We start from the raw sequence: 9,724 nt of genomic DNA on the forward strand, positions 1-9,724 counted from the left end.
TACTTTCGAAATAGCTATTTCCGTATCGTTAAACAGCACCCTCTCTTTATTTTGTAACCAGCCTCCCGGAGTCCCTATTTTCTTAAACGTTTAGGATCTCAATTTCCTCGACGCGATCCGAGATATCGCAGCTTTACGTACGGAATTTGTAATTTTTTTGAAATCGAAATAATCCATAGGGCACCTATTGGCCCCTTCTTCGTGTCCTTTAGCTTTTAATAGCATAGATAAACTTTCATTGTGTTTGAAAGCTGATAAAGAGGAAGATCGATGTCGAAACACTGTTTTTGTTTTTATTAGAAATGTTCACTTTTGACATTTATCTTCATCACCTCGTAACTTCAATTTCTCAATTATCTTCAAAACTGGCTGAATAAATACGAAGTGGAAAAAGAAGCGAATCATTATATAGCAGCTCCTAAAGCTGGGGAGACGAGGGAAGTAATCGAGTCCAATTCCACGTTCACCGTCTCCGTTTCCATAGAGATCAAAGCTCGAGATGTTTCGCGCGCTCGCGGCAAAATGAACGTTACGATGCTCAAACTTCTGTTCCTTTCACCAACTAGAAAGGGTGTCAGGCAGGGAGAGAGGGCAAAAGGGAGGGGTTGAAACGGTGTCGTAACGAACCGAGCGGGCTGTTAATCGCCCGCACGCTCGATTCCGAAGGGGCTACAAGAAACTACGCGATTGCACCACCGCTCTTTAAGTTCCACGAACCGCGAACATAGGACAAAATAGTATTGCAATGACTGTAGCAGGGTCGGACAAGGAGAACGTGAACAGGAGCGGTTGTAACGGCCTCTTTAACCGTTTCCACTTCCTCGTGCAAATTTTAGTGAAATTGTCGTGCACTCGAGGCTCTTCCCTTCGAGATGGGCGAACCTATTCAGGGACCACTCGAAAAACATTCAAGTGCCCATTGTACGAGTACGTCCGTCTGTTCAGGATGCTTTACCTCGTTGATGCACACCCCGTACACTCCTTTGCAACCTGGTAAATACCCTGGTAAAATTACTCACTCCAAGTATCGTGTTAATAGAGGATGTAAGACTTTAATCAGATTTCAGATGAATTCGATTCTACGTAGTTCTGATACCAAATGAAAATTCGTATGCATTTGTTAAATCCGTGCATGTCGTTCTTTATGATAGTCGATTTTGTTCGATTAGATAGTCGATATTAAAAATTAATTCAAACTTGATATTTCTAATCTTCCTTTTTACAGCCAAATTGCTCGAGATTCGCCGAATTTAAAGCGACAATAAACAATGAACCACATATGTTCATCATGATATGTTATGGAATAAATTTATAAAATCTACTATTGTGTGAATAGAGCTAGCCTACTTTGTTGCTAGATGAATAATCCTATCGATGACTTATTTTATCTCGCTTAAAACACTCCTGGAGCAATGCACGTCTAAACTTCATGGTTGCGACACATGATTCTTTACAGTCTTTAATTAAATTAGTCAGTTTCGTTACGAATAATAGAATTAACGAATATATAGTACATCTATTTCTATTTTCATTGGTAAATTAATTTCATCTTTTTCAAAATAATAAAGCAAAATTCCTAGATATTCATCGAGTATTCCTACTAATTGCATTAATCTCTTCTGGAATTTTTAGTGACTCGCTGCGATAGTAATACACGTAACCAGCAATTTGAAGCAGTTTACTATGCATTATGCGATTGGATTTACGATTTACGATTTCCGATTTCAAAACGTTTATGCTTAATGAAACAGTGGAGCAGAAAGCAGTCATTTACAGTTTCCTACCATGCACTCGCGTTTGCTTCAAATTGGAATCATATTACAGTCAATGATTAAAGTAAAGATACGATTCAAAGGGAAACCAGCAATGCGCCATTGGCACTAATAACATTATCGATTAAAGCTTTATGTATAAAAAAAATCTTCAATTGTAATGAAATTCATTTTACATATTGCATACTTTATGAATGGAATACTTTAAGGTGGATTTTAAAGAATTCTGTTCCAGTGAATAAATTGATCTAAATGATTAAATAAAAAATATAGTCTTAGACTCGTCAATATCATTAAAATTTTTACCTAATAAATTAGTACAAAAATCTGAGCATACCAATAATCAGATTACCCACTACTAAATCTACCAACATTCCATTCCTCAGAAGTTCTCCCAGAAAAATTTAAGTATGAGCATCGTATCTTTTAAAACCTATCACATCATTGCCCGCGTCTCACCGCTAACAGAATCTCCAGTACCGCTATTTGCCAATTTTCACTATCCCTTTTATTGTCATAACTTGAAAGCGTATAAATGCCAGAAAGAATATCTCCACGTCCCGTAACCGGAGGCTCTTCATTTTCCAGCATTGTTGAATTTCGCGCTCTACACCTGGAAAAGGGGCGAGAGTACACGTGCGCGAGCCCACTACGATTAATCATTCTGTTTTTCGATGCTGCCTCCCCCAACCTCGAGCTACCTCGTTTTTTTTTTTTTTTTTCGTTTTCGGCCAGTTTTCACGGAGGAGTCGGGGGTAATTGTTCGCTCACGGTACGAACAACAAGCGCGTCAAAAGCCGGACGAGCCAGCGGATTCGTTAGGCAAGCATTTAACGAAAAACGACGCGGCGTTTCCCCGAGCTGTCTCCACCCCTTCTCGTCCGGCTAGTTTTTGTTTTAACCCGTTACGTTCATCCCTTTCTCCGACGATACATACGAACACTTGTCAACGTCGCGTGTGTGTGCACCAGGAACCGCGGAATTTACGTGCGATTTTGCGATCCGTTTTATTTTTATCCGCCTTTTTTTTCTTTAACTTTCTCCCTTGTACCGTTTGGTTCTTCGCACCTTCTCAGTCTGTAAATTTTTCCGATGTTTTGCTTGCCGTTAACTTTTTTATTCTATCCTTTGTGTCAACCCTCTTCTCATTTATTTTCTTTGTCCTTTCATTCTTGTTCCCTTCTCGCTGTTTCCTCTTTTTTATTCAATACTTTTTTCCATTTTCTCTTCGTTTTTCTCTGTTTTATTCTTCAAATGTTGTCCTTTTGTCCGTTTTCGAATAAGAGTGTTGTATCTATTAGTTTTCTTTGCGTCATATTCTAAGATAGTAGCTATATGTATTTTTCTACAAATGTTATATTTTATAACGAATTTATAATAACTTCTATAATATTTATAAATGTACACAAGTAATTAAAGCTAACATACTTCTTCTAAGGGAATAAAAACCTATGCCTGCTTTACATGCCTCACAGAGAAGTAGCGTTTGTAATAAAGTTAATTAATTCCAATTTTAGATCATATTTCTCACACGTTATTTAGCAAATCATGTCATAAAATCTTCATCAACGGCCAAACTCTCAAATTACCCTAATATTTAGTCGTTTATTACATCAATTAATTTCGTTTGATCCACCAACTGATTCTAAATTATTTAAGGGGGCATTGTTTTAATGGCTGCTCAAATTTCATCGCTCCAAGCATGGTCTGATTTACGCTATACATACTCGTGGTATCCGATCACTGCGATGCACACACCCCCTAGCAGTTTCCTAGAATTTAATCGGCGCTATTATACTGACAGTTAATCTTGTTGAATTGTACCCTGTTCTGCTCGTAAATGTGTAATGTTATGATAGTTGGCTCTATGAAGATTCCCAGATTTAATCGTAGAGAAGAAAACCATGATATTCAGAGACGTAAACGACTCCTCACGATATTTTGCAAAAGAAATGGTAGATTATTATATTATCATACATTAAATCTGCTTACTCATGGAAATTACATGAAAATTTTCGACTTTTATTGCCGTGGAAGTGAAAACTAATTGATTACGATTATAATAATTATGATTACAAGTTAAATAAAAAGAACAAGAAAATAAGATGAAATATGTGCCATATAGAATTAACTGTTACATAATATATACGTTCTACAATGCTATGCTTTTACTACGATGCCATACTTCTTACTATTATGTCAAATATTTACTACCTACACCTTATCTACTTAGATTACAACCTCAAAGTAGCCTACCTTACTATAAATCACACCTACGTAAAAATCTAAATATTTGCTTACTTTATCCACGTAATAATCTAAATGTACAATAATAAAGGGAAAGGGAAGGAATATTGTATGGAGTATGAGCCACAAAAGATTCTAAAACAAATTCTATATGCGAAAGGTTAGTAAAATTCTATAAAATATGTATAATTACTACCTGATTGGTAAAGTCCAAATATTATTTCCTAATATTTAGCTCCTTTCTTTTGTTTACCTCCTATATTTCTTTCATTCTTTTGAGCCTTTGGCATACATATTTAAGAATTTCTGGAGTTTCTTCTTGCACATAAAATTTCACAAATTCTTGCACAAAAAAAAAAAAAATGAATTTTAATTTATATTTTAAATTCTACTGATGTTCATAACATCTGAAGTCAAATAAAAGAATGTGACTTAATATTGTCACAAAATGTATGTATTGAGTGAAAATTGCATCTTTCATTGCAACGAAATCGGAAGGCATCCGATTTCTCCGCTATAAAATGCTCAGACGAAATGGCTTCCATATCTCTTACTTATACTAAAATTCATTGCTTAAGATTAAATATATTTGTGCCATACAGGTATATTTGTCTAGATATTTGCCTTTTGCGAATATTTATACCGAATACTATTATACATATTTGTGATATTATACTATGATATGATATATTATACAAATTTATACGTTTAGACTAATTATTAAAAAACTAATTATCATAATCGCGATGTGCAAGAAGATCTATCCTGAACTAATAAATAAAGATATGAAAAAAATGTTACTACTCATGGGTATAAAAAATACCAGCGGTCACTATGCTCGCAAAAAATTCGACATAATACAACCAGTCACCCGTGCCGATTCGGATCTTTTATCCTACGACATGAGTGACCGGAGGAATAAAAATGCATGCGACTTGCCATTAGAAGCAGAGAAACGGAAAACGTTGCCATCGGTACTGCACTATCTCAGCAAATATCATTAGAAAGTGTAACATTAGGCAGGAACCGTTGAAAATCCAATGGTGGAAATGGAGCTTGTGAAAAATCTGTTACAAAACAAAACACGATGAGTGATCGCTAATTATTTGGAAAGTTGGAGATTATGAAAAATGGAAATTTATTACATTCGTAACTTTAGTAATAATAAAGATAGAAATTCTAATAAACTTCCATAAATGTAAAAACTGAAACTTTAATATGAAAGTTTAAAATCTAGAAATCAAGAATCTAATGATTATTTAAATATATTAGTCATTTGTTTTATAATTTGGTATTAAGACTTTAACACTTTTTTTATTTTAATAGAAGAATAATCTTAGAAAACCCTAACCTAAGAAATTTTCAATCAAATTGTATTTCTTAATCAATAGTATTCAATGCAAAATATACAGAATACATATAATTCAAGTATGATATGTAAAGTTACTTACATTCTTGCCTTTTGAGCCACATTTGGAGCATTCCCAAAGAAGACAAAGAAGTCCGAGCTGTGATATGTCTATAACAAAACACAAAATATCATTAATATCGTTAGTATACAATAACAAGCATGGAACTTTAACAATAATAAATACTAAACTCTAATAAGTTGCACGCGGTCATAAATATTCCCTAAAGATAAAGTTGTTTATGGGTGAGATGGAGTGCGGAGTAGAAAAGAAGCGAAATATTGTTTCGATGTTTTTCTTCTTTTCTCTGTCGAACTTTTATTTAGAAAATACTGCTACTTTTCTTTTCACACTTAAGAGATTATTATTAAGAAATTGGAATACGTATAAAAAATATTAGTTTAAAATTATAAGATATTTCTCGATATCGAACAAATGTTTACGAATACCGTGAATGCAATGCGATCATTTCCAAGAATTATACTGTGAATGTTCTTTACTAGAATATAAAATATACACCACTAATATACTATAGTCGCGTATTTGCAAGAATTCAAAAGTTCACAACTAAATATACTTAAATAATACTACAGAAACGCATGCGACATCTTGCTTTGAAGTACTTGAGTCTATTTGCGCGCCACCTCTATGAAAAGGATATAAGTTACGAAGTTGCAACATATGACGTTAACTATAGCGAATTCACATAATATAGTAAAATAATTTGAATTCTATATGCGAATGTTATGATCCCTATCGAAATAAGTTAAAGCTATTGTTATTAAAATTTCTATGTTTCAAACTGTCTACATGGAGCTATCTTTAAATTATCAAGAACTCTATATCGCGAATTACATTGAAACAATAAAATAATTCCTTACAAATTTGTTTGAAATAAAAGAATGATTTCATATATCCGAAATGGAACAATGATTATTTTAATCGTATTTGCTTTCATCTTAGTATTCCAAATAATTACGAAATATGTATCATAATTATGAAATTATATAATTATGAAATATGTATCAAATATATTTCAAAATAAATATAAATTGTATACCAAATGTTACCCATGCTCGAATAAAAAGACAATAGAATTGCTCATATGCAGCTGTCTTAGTTAAAATAAATTAAACATTACCAAATTTCCATGAAGATTCATCGGATCCACCATTAATAGTCGTTGCGTCCATATATTGATGTTCTGTTACTTTTATATTATCTCTGCTATCGATAAATAACCTGCACAAAAAATAACTGCGTCAAAACAAATACATAAAATACACAATCAAACTTAAATTTTGTTACGAAAACTTACGATAGAAGCTGTTGGAACAGTATTATGTAATAAATAGACGATCGAAGAAAAACTAAAACAAAAATTTCAAAAAACTGCTTAATTTCATTAGCTTAGTATTCAATGAATAAATGTGTACTAATTAAACGATATTAATAACGAGATATAAACGATAGTAAAAAATATAGTAATGAATAATGCAAAATATATACTAATGATAGTAATAAAGAAACGACGCCACCAATAGGTTATAATACATTACAAACCTGACGCAACGCGATCCATGTTATCGATACGAAATGAGACGACCGAATGACTCCTTGCACCTTAGTTTCGCCGAGAAACTTCCAAAGTGGTGCGGGAAAGGGGGGGGGGTTGTACCACGAGCCGATGGTACAAGCAGGTACACGATTACACGCAGTTACAGATTAACGATCTAAACAAAAAAATGTAAACATCAACAAAAACATTCATCTTCTACGCAGCGCTTACACGAATCTTTCTCTAGATCGATATTTACAAACATCGTAGTACAATAATTCGTAGCCCTACTGGCAGCATTCAGTATCACAGACACATTTGTCTAGATTGGAACGAGAGAAAGAAACTCATCTGGTAAACTCGCGAACGGGACAATTACAGTATACGTCTCTGAATACCATGGTCTTTTCTACGACTTGTACGAGGTAAGCTACTGTCCATGTATCGTTAGAATTGACGATCACTGTGCGTCTCGTTGCTTAGACTAACCTGCTTTCGTTTGCGTAAGAAGATTTTCTCTCGTGCAGGAGTATTTTGACCGATTTTTAATTGTCTATATAACTGGAATGAAAGACGAAAACGCAATTTTTTTATGCTTGCATCCCTTAAATTTCCTGATATCTGTATAATAGGAACCCTATGTGATTACTTATCTAAATCATAGTCAAGTATTTATTAAAAAATCTCTTCTTCTCGAGGTGCAATTACCAAATTATATTCCTATAGTGTGCTCATCGGTTTTACATTACACTGGCACACGCAACACTTTGCAGATGAGCCTTTTTCATAATGGCTGCTTTTAAACTACACCATCGTGACTTCCTAGCATTTGCCGTAATTGTTCCTTTGGATTGGATATCATAACGGTTCCACCATCCAGCTGCCTTTAAATTGAATTGTTTTATGCAATTCTTCTTAATTTAAATGTATATTTAATACGTCATATTTTACATGGGTTATATATGTATTTTACATATATAACATAGTAATATACGTAATTATATATATATATATATATATATAATATTACATATTATATTATAATATATATATGGATTTTGCATCTACCATATTTTTATTATATATATTTATACAATGAATTTTTAATTATTTTTTATAGTATGTATAACAATATATTTTAATGTTTGGAATCCTATCGATGTTTGCATTGCTTCTGCATCATTTCTGTCATTGAAATTTGTTTCTCAAATTAAAAGTTTTATTCAATGTACTATTTTTCTTTTAAAGACTTCATTTATATTAATGATTACATTCAGCTTTTCATTATAACTACTGAGATCAAATTATGAGAATGCAACGCAACTTACGCAGGTTGCGTTAATAGTCTCATTGTAATTTCTAATGGTGTGTTTTTGTACGAATGCTCAACGATATCCCGGAATTTTCGAGACTCCTAGCAGTTGAGCAATTTTGTTGGAAGGGAAACTTTAAGATGGCGTATCAGGTAAAATTTCATAACAGTTTCCATTGGGACGGAATATTGCGAATGAACATTGTGCGAAACAGGTTGCGTTGGAAATCGTGCATAGGATTAGTATGGATAAATCCAATGAGAATTTCTTTAGTTTTTGTGTCACTTCGTAAGTACAGTCCTTGTTATTGTTGTGAAAATTGGTGGAAACAAAATAGTTCGATATGACTTCTTTTAATATTTGGATTTAAGCGTTTTTGTTCTTGTTGGAATTGGAAATCGCGATTTGCTTTAATAGAAGGAGGATTAAACGTATTGCATACTGGAATTTGCATATTTGAAATACTTAGCTTTTTAAAGATTTTCGTATGTTTCTTTATTATATGAAATGTGAAATTTTATAGTTGATTTATTACTGAACTTATTACTACTGTGCGGGAATATTTATTGGTACTGATAGTAATTTGTTACTGCCAGCTTGTCAGATTTTATTACTAATATTAGTACAATTGTGAAAAAGATAATTTTTTCAACAATGTTACATCATTTTGTACAGTATATGTTTTGACTACTAAAATACAAATATATTTTAATTATTCGCTCATTTAAATAAAGTTACAAATATGCAAAGAAAATCTGACGACAAAACCTAACTTAACATTTACTTCTAACAGTACTGCAATGACAACGTTTTAGTAAGAAGTTAGTAATATTATTAACTGATCAATTATTGCATAAAGAGCTCAGATTATAGAAATCGCTATGCAAAAATATTATAAACGATCGGATATTTCAGAAACCATTAAATTTATTTCTTACATTCTGGTCTTGACATACACAAGTAAATCTAGAATTATCCAAACTCTATTTATACAATTAATTAAATTATTAATAGCTGGAATTCATAAACGGTAAAGGACAGCGCAGAGTAGAAACTAAACAAAACGTATCGCAGTTTTTAACCACGTTTCTTATTCGCGACCTCAACACACCTTATCGCGTAACAAGTTTACTCTTATCGCAATCAGTATTTCCAGACATTTGAGCGGATCTCCTTTTACTTCCGCGCGTTTTATCTTCCACGAGGGCGCGCCACGGATGACGTGACGAGAATGCTGAACATGACCCGTCGAGTTACATCGACTTTGTGTCGGTTCGAACGGTTTTATTGATCTTAAAGTATTTCTCCAACGTGGAAAAGAAAAAAAAAACCGGGCGCGCAACCATAACCGTAACTAATGTAAGCTTCTTTCGGGGCTTGCGGAGAACTCTTCGCCGTAAAGTTTCCGCACGGCAGGCGCAGCCG

At 33.3% G+C, this 9,724-nt stretch overlaps 1 long non-coding RNA gene across 2 annotated transcripts; it reads right to left on the reverse strand.

Annotated features, from left to right (window-relative positions):
- Positions 1-5,065: 5,065 nt before the first annotated feature.
- On the reverse strand, positions 5,066-7,081 carry LOC117151608. Of its 2 annotated transcripts, none has more exons than XR_004461641.1 (4): positions 6,992-7,081; positions 6,570-6,670; positions 5,471-5,538; positions 5,066-5,086 (listed from the first exon to the last, which is right to left on the reverse strand). It is a non-coding gene; the product is annotated as an uncharacterized LOC117151608 (long non-coding RNA). The 2 variants fall into 2 exon arrangements; XR_004461642.1 differs by having other exon boundaries at positions 6,570-6,685; positions 6,992-7,025.
- Between the last annotated feature and the right edge of the window lie 2,643 nt (positions 7,082-9,724).

The sequence above is a fragment of the Bombus impatiens genome, unplaced genomic scaffold (genome assembly GCF_000188095.3).
Source record: "Bombus impatiens unplaced genomic scaffold, BIMP_2.2 scf_0318, whole genome shotgun sequence".
NCBI lineage: Eukaryota > Metazoa > Arthropoda > Insecta > Hymenoptera > Apidae > Bombus > Bombus impatiens.